The sequence below is a fragment of the Mesoplodon mirus genome, assembly GCF_964341445.2.
Source record: "Mesoplodon mirus genome assembly, chromosome: 6".
Taxonomy (NCBI): domain Eukaryota; kingdom Metazoa; phylum Chordata; class Mammalia; order Artiodactyla; family Ziphiidae; genus Mesoplodon; species Mesoplodon mirus.
This window is the reverse complement of record NC_138982.1, coordinates 86130678-86153499: the sequence shown is the minus strand read 5'-3', so window position 1 is coordinate 86153499 and position 22822 is coordinate 86130678. Positions and strand designations below refer to the sequence as shown.

Genomic DNA, 22822 nt, shown 5'->3' with positions numbered 1-22822 from the left:
AGAGACTATTTTGGGTTTCAGTCTATCTCCTTTGTTCATTTTGGGGAAAGGATGATGTTCTCTTTGTATTTACCCCCAAATAACTATAATCTCAACTAAAAACTTATAAAACTGTGGATTGTGAGGTAGGTGTAAGTATTTCCAAATCTTATAACTAATGAATAAAATTTAATTGGCTCATATGCAGAAGTAAATTGATAAGAGGCTGAAGAATAGTATAAACAAGGGGGGAAAAGCACATTGTTTGCTATGTAATTTAAGAACTGTCAGAGAACCGGGGCATGTCTTATTTACTGGTATATGAAAAAAAGAAGAATGAATGCTTTTGCATACAAATAAATGCAGGTATAGAAACATAACAGAAGCCTTGTGTTACAATGGAACTTAAACTCCTCTGGGCAGTGATCAGCTAAGAAGGAAGAGAGACAGTTACAACGCAGTGATAACTAGTTGACAGATTCATTATTCATGGTAGGTATGTAAGCAGTCAAGGCAGAGATGTTGGTGGCCCCTCCTCATCAAGTAGCTTTGCCAGTACAGACTGGATGCCTGGAACCAGGCAACACAGAGAAACAATAAAACCTAGAGCCAGCTAAGGGAAGATTCAGCACAATCCATCTCCAATTTTAAACTGTACTAGAAATCTCCATTGAAGAATGTTTTTCCCTGGGGTTGGCATATATTGTATTTACAGGATATTGACCAACACTCCTCTCTATTTATCTTACTGTGCTTAGCAACATACCTGAAACACCTACCCAGAAGTTCCCAGTATGTTACAGAAAAAAGTGGCTTTAACATTAGTTGGCAAAAATTTCTGTTGATAGGTATGTCATTACATGAACAGATGGTCAAAGTGAGTCCATTTCACTGACAGTATATTACGTGGGTCTTTTTATCTCTGAACAACCAAACCAAGCAAAAGCACAGCACAGAAGAGGTCATTGTGCCTTCCCTCATTTGGTTGGCAGCTTTATCTTTGAAATATGAAAATAAAACTAACATGGACTATAATCCTGCATAGTACCATTTCCACATAACATATAATAGAATTTTTAAGTATTCATATTTAAAAATCATCCTGATATTTGTGAAGATGGAAAACTACAAGGGATATTTTTTATCTTTCAACTCCATGATCTGCAGTAAAAGGAGAAAAAGTAAAAGTCATATTTCCTATTCAGTTTTTTATCTAACCAACTGTTTATAAGAAGAAAGCAAGTTAGAGTTCTTTATTGGTATTCAGGTCTTTTAATGAAAGCTCAGGAAAAATATATTTTAAGAAAATCTCCATAAAAAATCTATTTTCCTTATTTTTACTGAATAATTTTAAAATATAACAGCTGAAATATTCATAACCAAATGAATTAATAGTGTAGCAGATATCCAATCACCAATTACTACATTTTACACCATGAGGTCTCTTGAAATACACACACACTCACACACACATACTACTATTTGGATTCTTAGTATGATAGCTTCAACAATATAACCAACCCAAAATATAGTTTACCTTGATTTTGTAAAATAAAAATAAATAATATTATGAAGCAAAAGAAAAACTAAAAATGTATGTATATCTATAACAGCTAGCAGTCAAAACAACAGCTGAAAATCATACTGCTAACATGCATCTACACATGTGGCTGTGAAAACTTAAGTGCAAGGAAAATCCTGGTTACCTACCTTCAAAAGGAGCTGATGAAGTATGAGATTTAAGAGTACATCTTTAGTACTTCTGTACCTTAAAATATTGCCGAGTATTAATTTTTCATCAAGTTGTCATTTTCTCTGACATTTGGTTTTATTAATCAAGGCATTTATCATTAATTTGTAGAAAATATCATAATTAAGCCAAATAAAATAAAATCCTTAAAAGGTTAAAATTAGAAAGCAGGTGAATGAGAACTTTGACATTACCCTGTTGACATACAGGAGCTTTTTGAAAGTATGGGAATCAAGTTTTTGCAGTGAGTTTGGTGCCTCAATCTTAGGGCTGGCTGTTTTTTTAAAATGTTATAAAGATTTGATTTAAAGCTCTCTGACAGTTTTGACATTCAGGTGAAAGTACTGCTGCTGCATTTGGAACAATTTGCATATCCCACTGCTAAACGGAATGTTTGAGGTGTGCACTGGTGTAAAGAAATTAAAAACAAGCTATCACACATGCTTAAGTGTATGTATTCACAAAACTGATGGTTGGATCACACCACCCCATCTCCCTCCAATGTAATCTGTGATTTACTCTTCTATAATAAATTACCCTACCATGTTATTCTCGCTGGAAGATCTAACCATGCATGTAAGAAGCAAAGTAATTACAGTCCCCTCTTGTTTCAGAAACCTTCTTCAATCCCTATGAGCTCTTTATACACAATGCAGCAACACAAGTCTATTGTAAAGTTCTTGCCTGAAATTCTGGATTTCTGACTATGAGTCGCCACTAAATCTTGTCTGCATGGTTTCATTGTTCCCCAAAAATGCATTTTTATTTATTATAGTTAGTTGTAAAGCTCTTGCTGAAGAGGAATTGGTACTGACTTTTTGACTTTGAGCCAATGTGTCTATTTAAGAAAAGGGCAAGGTATAAAATCAGAAGAGTTCCAAACTGATTTAAAAAACAGGGGAGGGGCCATAATACATTCCCAAAAAGAAGGATCAAGGGGTATATAGCAATACCTAATTAGGGTGACACATTCTGAGATGACACAAGATTTCTTCTATCTTTGACTTGTAATTTCAGATTGTTTTAGGTAGATATAGAAAATTTTAGAAAATTTTATTTAACGTGCTAAAGGGCAATAAAGAAAAGACCTGAGGCAGTAAACCCAAGGCCTTTAAAATTATGAAACTTTCCAAGAAGATAAAAACCTATTGAAGAAAATATCATTGGATATTACCTTTAGTCTTCAGAGTCTCAAAGGGCAATTCTTAACACTTCTTTTTGTGTGACTGTAAAAGAGAAATACTTAAACTTAGTAATCTTCCAAGGAAACAATTTACATTTCCATAATATCTTTATGACTAGTCATGAGAAGTAGGTAGTTGAGTTTGTGTATGCCAACTAATATCTATAGTTTTTTGTTTGTTTTGTTTTGTTTCGGCTGCTCCATGCAGCACATAGGATCTTAGTTCCCCGACCAGGGATCGAACCCAAGGCCCCTGCACTGGAAGTGTGGTCTTAATCACTGGACCGCCAGGGAAGCTCCAATATCAGTAGTTTTAAAAAGAAAAATAAAGGCTAACACATTAATTTGTCTATGTGCAGAACAAGTATTCAGTAAAATATGGCATGAATTTACAATTTAAACCACTGTGTACAGGGTTTAGATGGAGAACATAATATTTATTATAGTATTATTAGAAGTTTTATTAATTTATACAAACAGATGTTTTTACTTTTTTTTTTTTTTTTTGCGGTATGCGGGCCTCTCACTGTTGTGGCCTCTCCCTTTGCGGAGCACAGGCTCCGGACGCGCAGGCTCAGCGGCCATGGCTCACGGGCCCAGCCGATCCGTGGCATGTGGGATCTTCCCGGACCGGGGCACGAACCCGTGTCCCCTGTATCGGCAGGCGGACTCTCAACCACTGCGCCACCAGGGAAGCCCCATTTATATTTTTTAAATTTAAAAAACTGATCTAAAAAACCCCACTAATCTCCAATAGTCTTTATTACATTTATTTGTTTATTTTTAATTACCAGAAATTTTGCAAAGATCTACTACCCATAATACACTGGTAAGCACTCGTAAGTTAGGAAGTATACAAAGATAAAATACAAGCCCTGTCCTCAAAATATGAGTGAGGTTGGAGAGATTTTCATAAAAAAGATAATCTAAAGAGAATAAAAAGTAAATGGGTGGGGCTTCCCTGGTGGCGCAGTGGTTGAGAGTCCGCCTGCCGATGCAGGGGACACGGGTTCGTGCCCCGATCCCGGAAGATCCCACATGCCGCGGAGCGGCTGGGCCCGCGAGCCATGGCCGCGGAGCCTGTGTGTCCGGAGCCTGTGCTCCGCAACGGGAGAGGCCACAGCAGTGAGAGGCCCGCGTACAGCAAAAAAAAAAAAAAAAAAAGTAAATGGGTGGAAAGAAACAGGGAGTAGAGGGTAACATGCTCAATAGAGCTTGAACTGGTCTTTAGTACCTAATGCACTGATATTAAAACATGGCTTTATGATCCCTGTCTCAGCAAGCAAAGCTAATAGGAGGGTCCTACTCAGATTTGGAGGCAGGAATGTCAAACAAATGGGTCAGTCACTTTTAAACTATCTTCTGACCAAATGCTTTTGATAGTATAGAATGAAAACTAGGGCTGGGAGCAGTAAAGCAGGCAGGATGCTGAGGTGACTTTAAAGCCAATTTGGTGAGTTAAAATATAAAAAGGTTTAACTAGAAACAACTCTCCTATTAAAAATTGAGTTTGATATTGTATGTCCTCGGAAAGTGATCTCTCTAAATTTGCTATGAAATCTCATTGAGGACCTTGATGTCATATTTACTAATAATCTCCAGCTATTCAGCCATTCAAAGTCTCAAAAGCAGTTTTACTAATGGAAATGCATAGATAAACATAAGCCAATCCTGTAAACGAGTACATCTACAGTAAAAGTTCTATTAAAATGAAGAAGGTCTAAGGGTTTTAACTGACTAGATCTTTAAGATGCAGAAACAAAGGGAAAACAAATACTCAAACAACAAACCATACCAGTGATCCTGAGCTTATGCTGTACTAATAAATAAATGGGATCCAGAAAAGGAAGGTGATAGTTCTGCTATAGTCAGGGTACCTGAGTAATACCACACTTATTCTGCAACACCAACTTTAGAAGAAGCTCTGAAAATTAGAATCTGCTAGGAGGAGTGAGATAATAACCATTAATAATGGATAAACAGAGGATAACTAGAAATGGAAAAGAAAAAAAAATGTTTAGGTTGTAGGGATGAGGTGGGGAAGGATACTTTGGAAGAAATTAATTTGGCCATTACATGATATTTTATAAAAGTAATTTTTATTTATTTATTGTCTGTCTTCTCTACTAGAATGGAAGGGCCATGAGGTCAGGTCCTGTCTCTCACTGTATCCCCCATTTATATGAATAGTGTCTGCTACATAGTAGGAGATCAATGAATATTTATTGAAGGAAAGAATCAACAGCCTGACCAACCTATGAAAAGGCACTAAGTCTACATCTATTTACAGATGAAACAATTTAAGCTTAAAGAAGTTAAATGTTATATATTAAACTTTGACCTTTTGTAACTGCAAACTTCTACAACCCATTTTTCATAGTCTTTCACTCAATATTCATTCTAGCAGGGGAAACAAACAATAAGCAAAAAAATCATTAAACCAATAATGTCCTATAATTAATACTAAGAGGACAAATAAAGCAAGGTAATAGCATTGAGAGTTACATGGGCTGATATTTTAGATAGGTCTGGACAGAAAATCTTCTCAGAGAGGGCAACAATAAGAAAATTCCTGAGTGAAGTAAGGAAAAGAGTCAAAAAAAATAATATCTGGGGCTATATGGGATGTTATAAGGATTAAAGGAGATACACACTACCTTTCTTAGTATTGTGGCTTGCAAACAGTACTCTCAATAACTAGTATTTTATTATGTTGCTATTATTTTTATAAATGGTGAATTCTCCTACTAGATTATAAATTTGTCAAAGACATCCATTTTTCTTTCCCTACAGCTCCTTAAATAGTGCCTAGAAAGAAATCACTAAACATTTATAGAATTGAAAATATGAAGACACAATTATCAGTTCAGTAATTAGAAAAACAGACCATATGAATGTGAGAAAGTTACCATATTTCATATGCCTAAATCAATCTAATTCTGTTAAATCAATGTCACTTAATAACTAATAATTTATGGATTAAAAAGAAAGGAAAAAGTGAAAATATATAAAATGGTTAGAGCCAATAAGTCATAGATAAAAAAAGAGTAAGAAATAATCAGAAAAAAATGAAGGTATTGATACTAGCCCACTATCTTGACCATTCACATGTTCTTTGTCTGCCTCCATCAGATTAATACATGTTTCTAGCGCAAGAACCCTACAGCGCAGGCAGCTGATTCATTTATATGTTCCTAATACAAGCACAGGGCCTGGTGTATAGTGAACAGTCAATAAATCTTTGTTGAACTGAATTGAATTAAAATTATTTTTAGTAGTTCTGATGCTTAAAAGCTAGTTTAATTTTTTAAGTGATAAAAGAGAATAGGAGATTACAATAAAAAAATAACAAGTATTAGGTATTGGCTCTGCAGCAAAGAAGTAGAAAACAAGGTTAGCTTTTACCAAAGACTAAAACATAAGTGACAGTGTGGTAACTGTCATTGGAAGAGACAGATCTGTAGAACAGACCATAGGGACTTCAGTATGGGGTAAATATTACAGGTTGCATTTCCAGAGTACTGAGATAGTTGACTCATTAAATGACCAAAAAAACAAATTGTTCCCTACCTTTGCCAAGCACCAAAATAAAAATCAGATTGATATATCTGAATATAGTAAGTAAAATAATCAAAGAGCTTTAAGAAAACTTATGTATATAATTTTCTGAACTCCAAGGTAAGAAGGGCTTTTGAAGCACATAAGTAATAGTATATAACGTAAGCACAAAGATTTATGAATTTGACTACTTAAAATTAAAACTTTTATAAATCCAAAAGTATCTTGAACAAAATTAAGATGTCTACAACAAATGAAGACAAATATTTTTAACATATATGATATTCATTGTGTTAACAGTCTTTATCTAGAAAGAAAGAAAGAAAATATCTCAGTTTTTCAAATGAACAAGTAATTCACAACAGAAGAAACTTCAGATATATATGAAACAATATTAATCTGTAATTGCAATGAAAGAAATGCAAATTAAAATAACCTAAATACTCCATAATAGTTAACTGGATAAATAAATTTTGTGTGATATAATGATAAGCTTCCATTAAATATGGCAAGTAAAAATTTATAATACACCATTAAGCTTAAAATTCAGGTTGTAAAATGGTAATGATATTAAGATAGCAATTTTTAATAATTTGTGTATACATAATATACATAAACTATGCAAATTTTTGGTCATATGCATATATGAATGTTGATCTATATGTATGTGTGAGTACATATGTATTAGAAAAAAATATGTATTATAAAAAGCATGTAAGCACCTGTATACTAAATTATCCCCAGTAATTATCTCAGATATTGATATAATAGATATTTTTCTTTTTACAATTTCCTTCCAAATATTTTACAATACATACAAATTACTTTTCATAAACACAAAAAAATCACTAAAACAAGACACTTAGTCTATGGTGCAGAAAAAAAATTAGATGATATATCATTAGATTTCCTGAATGTTAAGAAGGCCATTTGAAAATGTCTATCTGTCCTATTTTCGGTGAAGGCCACCTCCATTAACTGCATAGATTTTTTAAAAAGATGTAAAGAAGGGAAGAAGATGGAGTGAGGGAGGGAAGAAATAGAACAACAAAGCAAAAAAAAGAAAGTAAAAGGAAAGAAAAATAAGATTTGTTAAAAAAAATAAAACAGCAATCACACATAATGGTACCTATTAGATTCCTAGAAGCCAAATTTTAATTGTCCACATATTTGATCAAATTTTCAAGGAAAGGCAGAGCCTGGAATAGAAAATTTAAGAAGTTTGAGGTTATATTTATACAGTAAGCATACTACTACAAGAGAAAACAGATAAAACATGTATCAATTTCAGCAATAGGGCCGCTACAGAGAGACAAACAAAATTTGCCATGAGAACAAATGAAGCATCAGTTTTAGAGGTAGGAGGAATATAATTTCAAATAAGTAAAAATTCAAACTAAGCAAATGACAGGCTGGGACAAAATGAATAGAAACTGTTAAAGACTATTTGTTATCAATAATTACAGAAAATGTCTTCATCATTAAATATAAATTTAAATACAAACTTTGGTTCTATCTGATCAAAGATGCCAAATGAAAACCAATTTACAATCCTTAAAGAACATCAGAAAGAAAGAACCTGTACATACATGGTCAAGAGGATAAGACATATTCTAAGACTAGAAAAGACTAATTTAGTTCTAGTTCATCCATAATGGTGCTTCTGAAGGTGGAGGTATTCATTCTGGCTTTGGGTATTATCAAAGTTTTTGAAACACCAGAGAAATCTGGTAAGTTCTATGGTAGACTTCTCCAAGAATCCATAAAAGTGACCTGGCTAAACCCTACACTAAAGCCATCTAAAATCAAATCAAATTCCATTGAGCCAGAGCTCTAGGGCAGAAGACCATTCACCTGACTCAATTATTCTTTCTGTTAGGTATTTCAGTTTCCCTTTCAAATAGAGGGGAAAAGTTCAGAAAGATTATGTACTAAATACTGCCTTTAACCCTAAAATCCAATCAATTCTTTTTTTTTCTCACTTGTCTCTTTAAAAGTAACCCAAGCCATTTCCTTTATAATGTGCAGCTTTACTCAGTTTATTTTATTTCCCAATAGCAGAATGCCTTAAATAAAATCTTAAAAAACAACACACCAACAAATAAATAAATTAAAACACCATGACTACAAAAAGTACATAGTGTAACCTGCTTAATTATTAACAGGTAAACAGAATGCATTTCTGAATTATTTACTTAACCTCCTTCAATTAAAAACTTTAAATAAAGTTTTTGAGCTTGGAATGTGTACCCTTTCTAAGGATCCCTAAAACAATTATTTAAAAATATTCTATTAAAGACATTTCTCCACAGAAGATATACAGACTGCCAACAAACACATGAAAGGATGCTCAACATCTTTACTCATTAGAGAAATGCAAATCAAAACTACAATGAGATATCATCTCACACCAGTCAGAATGGCCATCATCAAAAAATCTAGAAACAATAAATGCTGGAGAGGGTGTGGAAAAAAGGGAACACTCTTGCACTGCTGGTGGGAATGTGAATTGGTACAGCCACTATGGAGAACGGTATGGAGGTTCCTTAAAAAACTACAAATAGAACTACCATATGACCCAGCAATCCCACTACTGGGCATATACCCTGAGAAAACCATAATTCAAAAAGAGACATGTACCAAAATGTTCATAGCAGCCCTATTTACAATAGCCCAGAGATGGAAACAACCTAAGTGTCCGTCATCGGATGAATGGGTAAAGAAGATGTGGTACATATATACAATGGAATATTACTCAGCCATAAAAAGAAATGAAATTGAGCTATTTGTAATGAGGTGGATGGACCTAGAGTCTGTCATACAGAGTGAAGTAAGTCAGAAAGAGAAAGACAAATACTGTATGCTGACACATATATATGGAATTTAAGAAAAAAAAATGTCATGAAGAACATAGGGGTAAGACAGGAATAAAGACACAAACCTACTAGAAAAAATAAATAAATAAAATAAATAAATAAATATATTCTATTAAGACATTTTAATAAAAGCAACTAAAAACACCAAAGTAAATGTGAATTTAAACGTTTGCATAAGTGCATAAGAAGTACAACACATTTTTAAGATTTCAGAGTTCAATAAAATTCCCTTTCTTCCAACTTCCCCTTGTCCTCTTTCAGATACTTTATTCCACAGTGCCTTTGGACAGAATGAGTAGAAATATTCTGTACTAAACTATATTAATGAGATTGATATAATAATGGTTTTGAAGCAAGCATTTATATAATGCTTTTACTCCTAAGCATATCATAAGAAACATACAATTATGAAACTATTGCAAATGTTAATAATTCTGAAACTAGGACAAGAAAGAATGAAGAGTAGACAAAAATCACCATTTTCTCTGGACAAAATACCAACTCAGCTAATATACTGAAGAATGATTGCTGCTTGACATAAGTAAGCATTGATTACCTGGAATTCTGGCTATTAAATTTTCTGGCTAGCTAAGTGTTCACCAGGGAGAATAAAATTTTCATTTTGATCCTTTTAACTAAAAACCTAAAATATACTATTCGATTTTTCTGCCTTGGTAAATAGGGTATTATACTTTTATCTTCACTGAAAACAAAAAATTTATATTGCTTCAGAGGATGGTTCTTACTCTTTTGGGGGGTCATAATTCTCTCTGAGAAGATGATAAAAACCAAGAATCTCTTTCTCTAGGAAAGTGTACATGTTCACAAAATTTTGAATAAAATTTCCAGGAGTCCACGAACCCACGTAAAGACCACTTGTCTTCTAATTTTACAGAATTCTAAGTAGGTAGACATAGGAGACTGTACTGACTACACAGTGATCTCAAGACATAACAGGGATGTTTAAAGTTGCTTTTTGAAGATGCCCCTAATAAGGAACTATCATCTTATGATTTGTCTCCTTTTTTCAAAAAGAGGGGTATAAAAACAATTCTGCTTAATTTAACCTTAACCTAAATGTTAAATAATGTCTCCTTTTAGGACAATTGTACTACCATTGCTTTGAGTTTTAAAACAAAATAGTGCTTTCAAATCATTCCACATTCTAGAAGTGGCATCAATTTTCTTATACATTTGTAACTCTTAGAGAAGGCAGGATCAGAGAGAGAGCTACTTAATTTTTACCTTTACTTCTGAAGATTATCAGAAAATAGCAAATACATAAGCATTTCCTGTATTCGGGTTTTGTTCTAAGTACTTTTATGTATATTTACTTAATGTAAAATTAAAAAAAAAACCTCTAAGAGGTAGTTACCTCAAAATCAGATATCATTATCCCTATTTTATTGATGTGTAAACTGAAGCACAAAGAGATTAGGAAATTTGCAAAAGATCACCTCTCTACTGAGTGGCAAAACCAGGATTCACACCCATTCAATCTTCCTGCAGAGTCTATACTCCTACAAACCATACTACATTTGCAGTTTCGATCCTTCATGAGGTGATGGGTTTTCTTGCGTGGTTTTATATTTAACACAAGTCCACCTCTTCACTACCATACAAGAAATATTCATAGTGTTGTGCTCAGACATAGCCATTTGGGGAGTTGTTCATAAGTTACTAACAAACCTAACACCACCTTTGTGAAAGTTATATACCCTTGTAAATTTCCCAGAGTCAACTACTCAGAGGAAAATCCTATGATAAAAGCTGACCCCTCATTTCCTTTTCAGAAATAGCTCTGATGAGATACAAAATTGAATGATTATATATTATTGTGAGGGCCAACCAAGATAAGATAAGTGGGCCATATTATCATAATAACAGCTCCCAAAGGTAAGACTGTCTGTTGTTCCAAATTTGTCTGAAGAAAGGAACAAACCATATTATATGATTTTTACTTTCTTGTCTGAAATAGTTTCTATGAAATAGAAATATTAAAGTAAAATGTATATTTAGTGAGGGCAGGCAAGTTGCTTCAGTGGCCAAACCTGCCACAACATGAAAATTTTCTTGGCATATCTTTCTCACTGACAGATTGAGTGTTCACAGAGATAGCAACCAATTTGTTGCTCAGGATTTGCTTTCAGTGTACCAACCTTTACATTTTGAGTAGTCCCATTAAGAGTAAAATTTGATGAAAGAAAGAAAGAGAGAGAAAGAAAGAGACAGAGAGAGAGAGAGGGAGGGAGGGAGGGAGGAAGGAAGGAAGGAAGAAAGGAAGGAAAGGGAGAAAGAAAGGAAGGAAGAAAGGAAGGGAAAGAGAGAGGGAGGAAGAGAGGGGGAAGGGAGGGAGGGAGGAAGAGAAAGAAAGAAAGATGGGAAGGAAGGGAGGGAGAGAGGGAGGGAGGGAGGAAGGAAGGAAATCCCATCCTTACAGTTTGTATAGGAAAGCTTTCCATTTTAAACTTGTTCCATTTAACTTTTATTGAATTACTCCCTATATGTAAATACAATCAAGGAGGTACCAGTGAGAGACAAATATAAAAAGGCAAAATAAAGCAGAATGTTCAGAGTCCTGAAAAATTGTTAAAGATCACATAGACAGGAAAGAAGGTACAGCAAAAGTCAAATACAAATACAGATGCAAGACTACAGAACAAAAAGGACCTTGGTAACTGAGACAGCTTTCCTTTATTAGACCCAGGGACTGTTATGAAGTAATTGATTGCAATGTAGCCAAACCAGGCTGAGAATGAGAACCTGGTTAAAATAGAAAGTATGCCTGGAATAAAACATCATCCTTGGCTCCTTCTGTCTTTAAATCATCCTACATACCATAATAAAACAAATATTTGGAAATCAAGTTATTATCTTATTCCCTATAATGATTCCCAACCACTTACAATATAAAATCCTTTGTGCTTGGTTTTCAGAGTCCTCCATAATCTGGTTCCATTACGTATCCTCTCTTCAAAAATAATGCTGAAATTGTACCCTCCAATCCAATCAGGTAAGATTTCAAACCAATATACATTGATTCAGCAAACGTTTTTTTGAGCCTACAGTGTGTCTAGGAGTGTTCATGTAACTGAAATCTACACAGTCTTGGAGCCAAAGAACCAAGTGCTAACCTCCAATTTCTCTAAAACTCTATGTGAATTCTTTCTCCCTTCCCACTCTTCTCTTATTCCTATCCAGACACCTATTCATGACCTTCTCTTGGATTCAACAAAAATTGATTCAAATAAAATTAATTCAGTCACTCTCATTTGACTTCAAAAACCTACGTATCTGTTTAAAAACTATTGATTCTTTGGGTACCTAAGAAAACATACAGAGGGCCACCGTGTTACTAACACTCTCCCACAGACAAAAAACATGGTGGATCTTAAATTAACACAACACACACATACACACAAACTCTTTCGCTAGGATCTAGATACACTGGTCTTCTTTCTATTCCTTTGTGAGGCCACAACTGGTTGGGGCTTTTGAACTTGTTCTTCTAAAGGCTCTTCTCCCAGATCATTTCATGGTGGCTTCCACTTCTCGTCATTCAATCTTAGCTCAAATGGTACCTTGTTACTCTTTATCCCATTATCCACCCTTTCTGACACAAATCACTCTTTATCACTCTCTGCAATCATTATTTTTTAAATTTATGAACTCATTCATTGCCCATCTCCCCACATTAGGGAGAGCTATACACTATCCACTGCTAAATCACTTGTTTCTGGGCATTATGCCTGGCACGCAGTGAGCACTCATATATCCGAGGAATGAATAAACAAACACAAAAAAAAGTAATTATGAAGTTAATATTCAAGCCATAAATATTTATCAAGCACCTACCATGCACAGGTGATTTTTTTTAGTTGAATCGCAGGCTGAGGAATGCTCTGTTCCTAATATAAGTACTTTGGGAGAAAGGTCCAAGATAAATTTGATGACGCTTATTTTGAAAGATTTCTAAACAAAATAGATTTTTACAGAATAAGACCAAAAATTCCTCCATATTTAAGACTAACAACACTGTTTTTCTCAGTCACAGTTCCCTTCACATTTCCCCCATTAAACCTATTGGTATATCATCATCAACTTTTATGATGTCAAGGACAGTTGAATAGAACAGAGTGAAGGCAGTGACAGTGTCACATATGTCATTTTTGACCTTTATTGCTGAAACGGATGGGTCAGTCCCCATGAAACACAGAAGATTTAGTGTAAGACTAAACCCTAAGAGTAGTAACATGTACATATTAACTCCCTTCTTTATACAGTGTACAAATATTCTACCTATGCCCAGACTTGACAACAATTCTAATGCTTCTAAAGGTTAAAAAAATTCATGTAAACCAGGGATCAGCAAACTACCTGTAAAGGGCTATATGATAAATATTTTAGGTTTTGTAGGTTATGCGGTTTCTGTCTCAAATACTCAACTCTGCCATTGTAGCAGAAAAGCAGCCAAAGACAATAAATACATAAACAAGGATGCCTGTATTTCAAAAAAAAACTTTATTTAAAAAATAGAGAGTGGGATCATCAGGTAAATGCAAATCAAAGCTACAATGACATTCTGAGCTGGTGCCCACCAGCACCAATGTCCCCATGATGGGAGAAGCTCCCAGGAATGGCTGCTGCCGGGGTCTATGTCCCCAGGGTGAGCTGCAGTTGCCTCCTGCTTCTCTGGGAGACTCTCTAAGACCAGCAGGAACTAAGGGCCCTACTCAGGTGGAGGATGGTGACATCATGCTGAGACCCTAGACTAGTGGGAAGCAGAGGTTGATGATTGAGATTCCTGGAACATCACCCTTGTTACCTTATCACCAACCAATCAGAAGAAAGTCATAAATCCTGAAGTCATCACCCCAAATGTTGCCTTTAAAAAAATCTTCCCTGAAAACCATTAGGGAGTTCAGGTCTTTGGAGAATGAGCTGCCTGTTCTCCCTGCTTGGCCCTTGCAATAAACCTTTCTCTGTTCCAAAAGAAACAAACAAAAAAATCACAATGAAATATCATGTCACAACTGTCAAAATGGCTATTACCAAAAAGGCAAGAAATAACAAGTGTTGAAGAAAAGGGATATTTTATGCACTGTTGGTAGAAATGTAAATTGGTGCAGCCACTATGAAAAATGCATGTAGGTTTCTCAAAAAATTAAACAGAACTACCATATAATCCAGCAATTCCATTTCTGGTTATTTATCCATAGGAAATGAAAACACTACCTTGAAAAGATATCTGCACCCTCATGTTCATTGTAGCATTATTTACAATAGCCAAGACTTGTAAACAACCTGAATACCCATCCATGGATGAATGGATTTTTTTAAACTGTTTTATATATACAATGGAATATTATTCAGCCATAAAAAGAAGGAAATCCTGCCACTTGTGACAACATGAATGGACCCTGAGGGCATTATGTTAAATGAAACAAGTCAGGCAGAGAAAGACAAATACCATATGATCTCTCTTATATATAATGGAATCTTATGGAATCTACACAAAAAATGTACTGTAGATACAGAGAAGAGATTGGGATTGGTAGTTGACAGAGCTGGGGGGCAGGGGGGGGCCGGGGGGAGTGGGCAAAATGGGTGAATATGGTCAAAAGATACAAACTTGCAGCTATAAAATAAATAAGTCCTGGGAATGTAATGTACATAACAGTGACTATATAGTTAATAATACTGTATTGTATACTTGAAAGTTGCCAAGAGAATAGATCTTAAAAGTAAAAGGAAAAAAACTAACTATGTGGGGTAATGGGTGTTAATTAGACTTACTGTGGTGATCATTTTGCAATATATACATATACAGTATCAAACAATTATGTTGTACACCTGAAACTAATATAACGTTATATGTCAACTATACCTCAATTAAAAACAAACAAAACAGAGAGTAAGACAGATTTGTTTATCATTGATCTAAATCCATCAATAAAGCCTATGGAATTTCTATATAGGGCAAACAGAGCAACAAAATATGATTAGAAGGGGCACTAGGAGAATTTGTATTAGAAGCCATCTTTATGTGATATGCATGTTGCTTTTACATGAATTGTATGAGTATTTAGGGGGATCAATAGAGATTATGGGGGACCCAAACCTCTCAGGTCACCCTTGTCACTGCCACCTAATCCCAATTTGGGTATATTTTTGGCACTATATTTTGGTCTTAAGTAGACTTATTGTCTTTCCATAAATATTCATTCCATTAGATTATTTGTATCCTAATTTTTAAATTATTTTTGAAAAGCTACAACAAATACTCAGTTGAAGTTAAAAAATGCATTCCCTTTACCCATGCTAATTCTGCAATTCTATTTTAAACAACTATTAATTTTGTCAGACATGATTTGTTTGTAATAAACTCATCTTGTTCATTGGTCATGATTCCTTTGTCTTCAAGATATTTACTGATTTTTCTTCCAGTATTTTATTGAAAATGTTGTCAAGCCATTTCAAGCTACATTTTCATTACATTCATTACAAGAATTGTTTCTTCCTCAAAATCTTTTAGGTCTTCTAAATTTCCCAATTAAAATAAACCTTCCTATATCTGAAGTACTAAATACTCCTTTACCTGATTCGGGTTGATAACCGTCTCAAAAGGTATTTTAAGCTTCTCAAAATTGTATCCCAACACCAAAATAGCTACACAATTAAATAAAACTTGCCTGGTAAAGATTCTAAATGATAGTACATTGATCCACATTGTCATGAGATGCATTATTTATTAATTAGTAACATTATCATTTTCTATTCTCTGTATTACAGTTGCTATGATAAATCCTACTGCCAATCAGCTTTCATTAAGTTATCAGGCCTTCTATATGTAATAACCAATAAACTGTACTCTACCTTTCCAACATGATATTCTGCTTTATCTGTTCTGGCCACATAAATCTCCAGAACCTATGGTGACAAAATATTTTTTAAGCTTCAACTAGGCTTTTGCACAAATGCTAAAGCTGTAAAATCTAAATGTAAAGTTTACAATTAAGCTACATCAGCATGTCATACAACTATGAATTTTAAAATAAGATAAGAAAATATAAGATTTTAGATAATATTATAAAAGCTGCTTCAATTGGATTCAGTATTCAATAAATGAAAACACTTGAGAATCCTAGTAAAAGTAAACCTTGAGATGGTTGAAATATCCATTCTAAATAATGGGAACATTTAGGTAATTATCTATACAAAACAAGGATCAGGCTTTTTGAGGTCATAAAATGCTTGAACTTCCCAGGTAAGATGAACGTGGAAAGCTTACCACTAAATTACACAATAGGAATAAGACTGTTGAATCTATCTGAAAAATAACATTTTCAAAAGCTCCATAAAGTAACTGATTCATTAAATAAATAATTGGAAAGATTTTTTTCTCTTTTCTGATATGAAGGAGAATCACAAAATGTTGCAATATTTGCAAAAGAGGATGAAGTGTTCACGTCTCACCTGTGAGACTTGAATACCTTTATTACCTATGCTCTTGTTACGTATAGAGAATGTTGAAGAAAAGCAGTTCCAAAAGAACACAGGTTTGCTGATACTGGGTTCCTGTTAATATCACATGATACATTAGAAGCTTTCACACACAATCAAGCTGACAGTCACCTACTCTGTACTCAGAGGGACCAATTTTCCCCTGTAGACATGAGTACAGTACAAATCATAGAGTGCCAAAAATTGAGTGTAAGTGCAAACCTCTCAACTTCACTCAGGTGTCAGCAAAAAGCACCAGTTTAGCTATATGTGAAAAGAAGTCAGATTTAAGGAGTTGAAGGGGAGGGCAGATTGGAATTAGAATAGTTTATTGTCTCTGCTACAGTTCATCTGCCTCACTGAAAAGAATTAAACCAACCTTGCCAAAGATTTGTCTTGTTTAGGTACAAGCTGTCTTATCAATGCAATCTCGCCCACTCCCCATGCTCTCCCTATCTCCCCTCCTAACCTAACCTGTCTTTTTCTTCATAATAGTCTAATAGTCTCTTTTTCCACCTAAACTCTTTAACCTCTCTGTCTCCCTCTTCTCTGCTCCCACTACACACACACACACACACACACACACACACACACTCACACACACTCACACACACTCACACACATACTCATTGCATGATGTTAACTGTTAAAGGATATTTTCTTTGAAAAAAATCTCATACGATTTTTGATATGACACAGAAATATGAGAGCCACTGAAGAATTAGGGCAACATGATCCAAATCAAGTGCTAGATACATTAATATACTTACTGTGCATCTTCTGTAAGGGGATTACCATGCTATAAACAGCCTTAATAAAGATTCATGTAAAGATCCTATTGGACATACTAGAAGTAAAGACAGTTTATTATGAAATGCTAATCATTTCAGCAACTACAGCAGATTCCACTGATGTGATTTTATCTCTCACTTCAAATACACAGGTACTTAGGATAATTTTGATAATTAAAAACTGATCTAAATTAGAATGAAAGACAGAAAAGGAAATCTCTGAGTATCAGAAAAGAACAGATAACTCAAAGCTAGAGCCCAGGGTGGGGCTCAAACCTTGCTGAACCCTAGGGCATCATACCCACATATACCCAAATATTTGGGATGATTTATAGAGTATTAACATCAATGTGTGGACAACAGACAAGACCTACAGCCAGTGAGAGGGGTGGAGGAGCATCTCCATGCTTATTAATGGATGTACTACCCATAAGCTTAGGAGTAGGAAAAAATCTATAGACTGGCTTGAAGAAGCAGTAAGAAAACTTAAATTCTTCTTAGTGCTCTGGGTGGTTATAGATAATAATAACCACATAAAAGAAATATGAAATCCAGATATGTTCCATGGTCACCTTAGGAATCAGCATTTATACTATATTTTGGAGACAGAAAATCCAAGCTTAAAAATTAACACAAAAACAATCAGGATTTCCTTAGACTCTTATGGGCACAGATCTTAAGTCATGGGATAGAAGAAAATGCTAAATCATTGGAAGGACCATCAGAACTCTCACAGAAAACAACCTCATTCAACTGAAAATGAGGTCACCTTAATATCAGAAACTGCTATTCTTTTGTTCATTCATTCAACAACTATATATTAAATGCCCCTTTTATGCAGATACTATCTTAGACCCAGAACATACAGCAGTAAATAAAACATAGTTACTGTCTTCAGCAGTTTATGTTCTAGTAAAGGAGACAGTGAACACATAAATATAAAATATAATATCTGGTACTAATAAATGCCACAAGGAAAAAAGCAGGATAGGGAAAAAGAGACTGAAGATATGGAGAAGTAGATATTTTAATGCAATGTTGACAGAAAGGCTTTCTAAAAATGTGAAATTCCAGCAGAACACTGAACAAAGTGAAGGAGTCAACCATGAGGCAGAAAATACATCAAGCAGTAAGGAAAAAAAACCCAGTAAAGATACTTTAAACAATATAATTAATAATTTTGGACTAACTTATGTGTAGACACTTTTCCCCTCAAGGACTACATATTTTTTTCAAGCTACTGTGTAGTATTTATAAAATTCAATAATTATTGATCCATAAAAGAAGACTCAACAAACACCAAAGAATTCATATCATAAAAACCATGTTATCTGACCACAATGTGATAAAATCAGAAATTAAAACAAAACATACAGATTAAAAACCCATACATATTTGGAAACCAGAAAACTCAGTTATACTCAAATAAACCATGAATCAAAGAAAAAATCAAAATGGAAATATTAAATATTTAAAACTGAACAACAATGAAGACACTACATATCAAAACCTGTGGGATGCAGCTAAAGTGATACTTAGTGGAAAATTTATGGCCTTTAATGCACCTATATGATATTAAAGAATTGTAAAACTAATTGGGTAAGGATCTAACTTAGCAAGTTAAAAATATAATAACAGCAGAATAAAGCCAAATAAATAAGGAAATAAATAATAAAGATTAGAACAAAAATTAATGACATAGAACAAATATATAATAGAGCCAAAACTGGTTCTTTAAAAAGACAAATAAAATATTAGGTTAAACCATATGAAATTGCCAAAGTTCAACCTGATAATAAAACCTATACTGATCAAAATAATATTAATTATAAACTATGAAGCAAGAAAAAAGGCACAAATTAGAAACTTTAGAAATGAAAGAATGTATCTCTAAGATAGAGGAAACATTAAAATATCTAAGAGAATATATTGAACAACTAAAGGACAATTTACAAAATCAAATGAGATGGGAAATTATCTGGAAAACTGTAACATACTGAAATCAATACAATAAGAAATAGAAACACTGAATAATGTTATGATCAATAATTGATAATGAAATTAATACTAAAAGTAGAGAGCATGAAAAAGGAAACGTATATCCTGATCCCACTTAAGAACTTAGATGCAAAAACTCTAAATAAAATAAGAGCAAACTGGGGCTTCCCTGGTAGCACAGTGGTTGAGAGTCTGCCTGCTGATGCAGGGGACACAGATTCGTGCCCTGGTCCGGGAAGATCCCACATGCTGCAGAGAGGCTGGGCCCGTGAACCATGGCCGCTGAGCCTGCGCATCCAGAGCCTGTGCTCTGCAACGGGAGAGGCCACAGCAGTGACAGGCCCGTGTACCACAAAAAAGAAAAAATAATAATAAGAGTAAACCAAATAAAACAATGTGCATATGTATATGTGTATGTATAAACATAAATACATAATAACTACAGAGAATTGACCCCAGGAGTGTAACAACTGTCCAACATCAGAAAATATATTAAGTGATACACACCATATTTAGAGATTAAATCAGTAAAACCTTTGTTATCTCAATATAAGCATAAACCAAAAAACCAACACAAAACAAAACCCAAACACTATAAACATGGATAAAAGACATGCAATAGACTAGGAAGATACATACATTCTCGGTGAATCACTCCTATTTAGAATATACAACAAGCTACAACAAATCAATAAAAAATAAGCATTATAATTTTAAAAACTGCTGAGAGAATACAAATGAAAAAAAATCAGAGAAAATAAAACCTGATTGGCCAATAAGAATATGAAGAGAAGCTCAACTTTATGTAAAAAATAAAATTAAATTAAAGTAGCAAATACAGTTTTACTCTTATCTGTTTATAAAAAATTTAAAAGTCTGTCTATACCTAGAGTTGGAGAGGATATGGAGAAAGGGGAACTCAGAAACATTTGGAGAACAATTTTTCATTACCTTGTAAAGTTAAAGAAGTTTATTCCCTAAACCTATCAATTAAAATACAGAAATCCTCTCACATGTACACAAGGAGATATTAACAAAGATGTTTAGTGCAACACTGACTGAAATAGAAAACTAAAAAAGAAAAAAGAGAAAGAACAAAAGAAAGGAAGGAAGTAAGGCAGGGAGGGAGGAAGGAAGGAAGGGAGGGAGGGAGGAAGGAAGGAAGGAAAGAGGGACAACATAAAGAATGATGGTAAGTGTAGTAAAGGGGAAGGGAAGAAACACTTAAATGTGCATCAATAAATTGTGTTACTGAGTCACATATAAATTGTGACTCAGTAATGCAACAGAACAATACACAGTACTATACACAGCAACTAAAATGCCTTGGGTCTAAATGTACCAACACAGATAACCATGAATGAACATAATGTCAAGTGGGACCAAACTGTGTTGCAGAATGACACATAATTTTTCAGTTGATGTGAGCCCTCAGTGTTTCATAATTTTTTTTTCTGTAGAGCCCTTAGTGTCTTAGTAATGTTTTATCAGCAAACTTCGCCTAAAATATTACCTAACAGATCCATTTATTGAGTAGTTTAGTTCTAAATAACTCAATAAGTATTTATGTCCCAATAACATAGTGGTCATAAAAAAATAATAAACATACATTGAAAGAAAAATATTTTCTTAATTCCATTCTTATATAACCATTCTTAAATTACTTATTATTGGTATGTGTATGCCTGTGGAGTACTGCACAACTTCACAAAACTTTAAGTTATATTGGATACTGTCATTCTTATTTCCTGTACTCTATTGATTTTCACACACTTCTATATTGATTTTCCCATCTACTTTCTCCTACAGCAACCGCCAAAAACCCAGCTTCTCAAAGACATGGCACCTTCGAGAAGAATGTACTGAATGTTAAATGTGTATTCTGAAACTTTACTGAAATTCATTTATTAGTTCTAATAGGTTTTGGTGGGGTCTTTCAGGTTTTTTATATGTAATATCATGTCATCTGCATATAGTAACTGTTTTACTTCTTCCTTGCCAATTTGGATGATTTTCATTTCTTTTTCTTGTCTGATTGTTGTGGCTAGGACTTCCAATAGTATGGTGAATAAAAGTGGCAAGAGTGGGCATCCATGTCTTGTTCTTGATCTTACAGAAAAATCTTTCAGCTTTTCTCCATTGAGTATGATATTAGCTGTGGGTTTGACATATACAGCCCTTATTATGTTGAGATATGTTCCCTCTGTACCCAAATTGTTGAGAATTTTATCATACATGGATATTCAACATTGTCATGTCCTTTTTCTACATCTATTGAGATGACCATATGATTTTTATTCTTCAGTGTGTTAATGTGATGTATCACACTGATTGATTTGTGGATATTGAATCATCCTTGCATCCCTGAGATTAATTCCACTTGACCATGGTATATGATCCTTTTAATGCATTGTTGAATTTGGTGTGCTAGTATCTTGTTGAGGATTTTTGCATCTATGTTCATTAGGGGTTTGGCTTGTAACTTTCTTTTTTTGTAGTGTCTTTGTCTGGTATCAGGGTAATGCTTGTCTTGAAGAATGAATATAAGATCTGTTGCATTTCTATACACTAATAATGAACTATCAGAAGGAGAAATTAGGAAAACAATCCCATTTGCAATTGAATCAAAAAGAATGAAACGCCTAGAAACAAATTCAGCCAAGAAGGTGAAAGACCTGTACTCTGAAAACTGTAAGACACTGATGGAAGAAATTGAAGAAGTCACAGATAAATGGAAAGATATACCACACTCATGTATTGGAATAATTAATATTGTTAAAATGTCCATAATACCTAAAGCAATCTAGAGATCTAATGCAATCCTTATCAAAATACCAATGGCATTTTTCACAGAACTAGAACAAATAATCCTAAAATTTGCATGGAAGCACAAAAGACCCAGAATAGCCAAAGCAATCCTGAGAAGGAAGAATAAAGCTGGAGTTATCACATTCCCTGATTTCAAATTATACTCAAAGCTATAGTAATCAAAACAGTGGTACTACCACAAAAACAGACATATAGATCATGGAGCACAATAGAAAACCCAGAAATAAACTCACACTTACATGGGCAATTAGTCTGTGACTAAAGAGGCAAGAATGTAAGATTGGGAAAAGGCAATCTCTTCAATAAATGCTGTTGGGAAAACTAGATAGATATATGCAAAAGAATGGAACTGGGC

At 34.1% G+C, this 22822-nt stretch overlaps 1 protein-coding gene across 7 annotated transcripts in view; it reads right to left on the bottom strand.

The window, feature by feature from the left end:
• The window catches only part of ZBTB20 (zinc finger and BTB domain containing 20), an 825027-nt gene that overhangs the window by 623523 nt on the left and 178682 nt on the right, over positions 1-22822 (bottom strand). For 6 of the 7 annotated variants that reach the window (XM_082624273.1, XM_082624270.1, XM_082624272.1 and 3 more), the window contains one exon: positions 2904-2955. The exons of the other annotated variant lie outside the window; for it this stretch is intronic. The gene's annotated coding sequence lies outside the window, so the exon portion shown is untranslated. The remainder of the gene's footprint in view (positions 1-2903; positions 2956-22822) is intronic. 7 annotated transcript variants of the gene reach the window in all.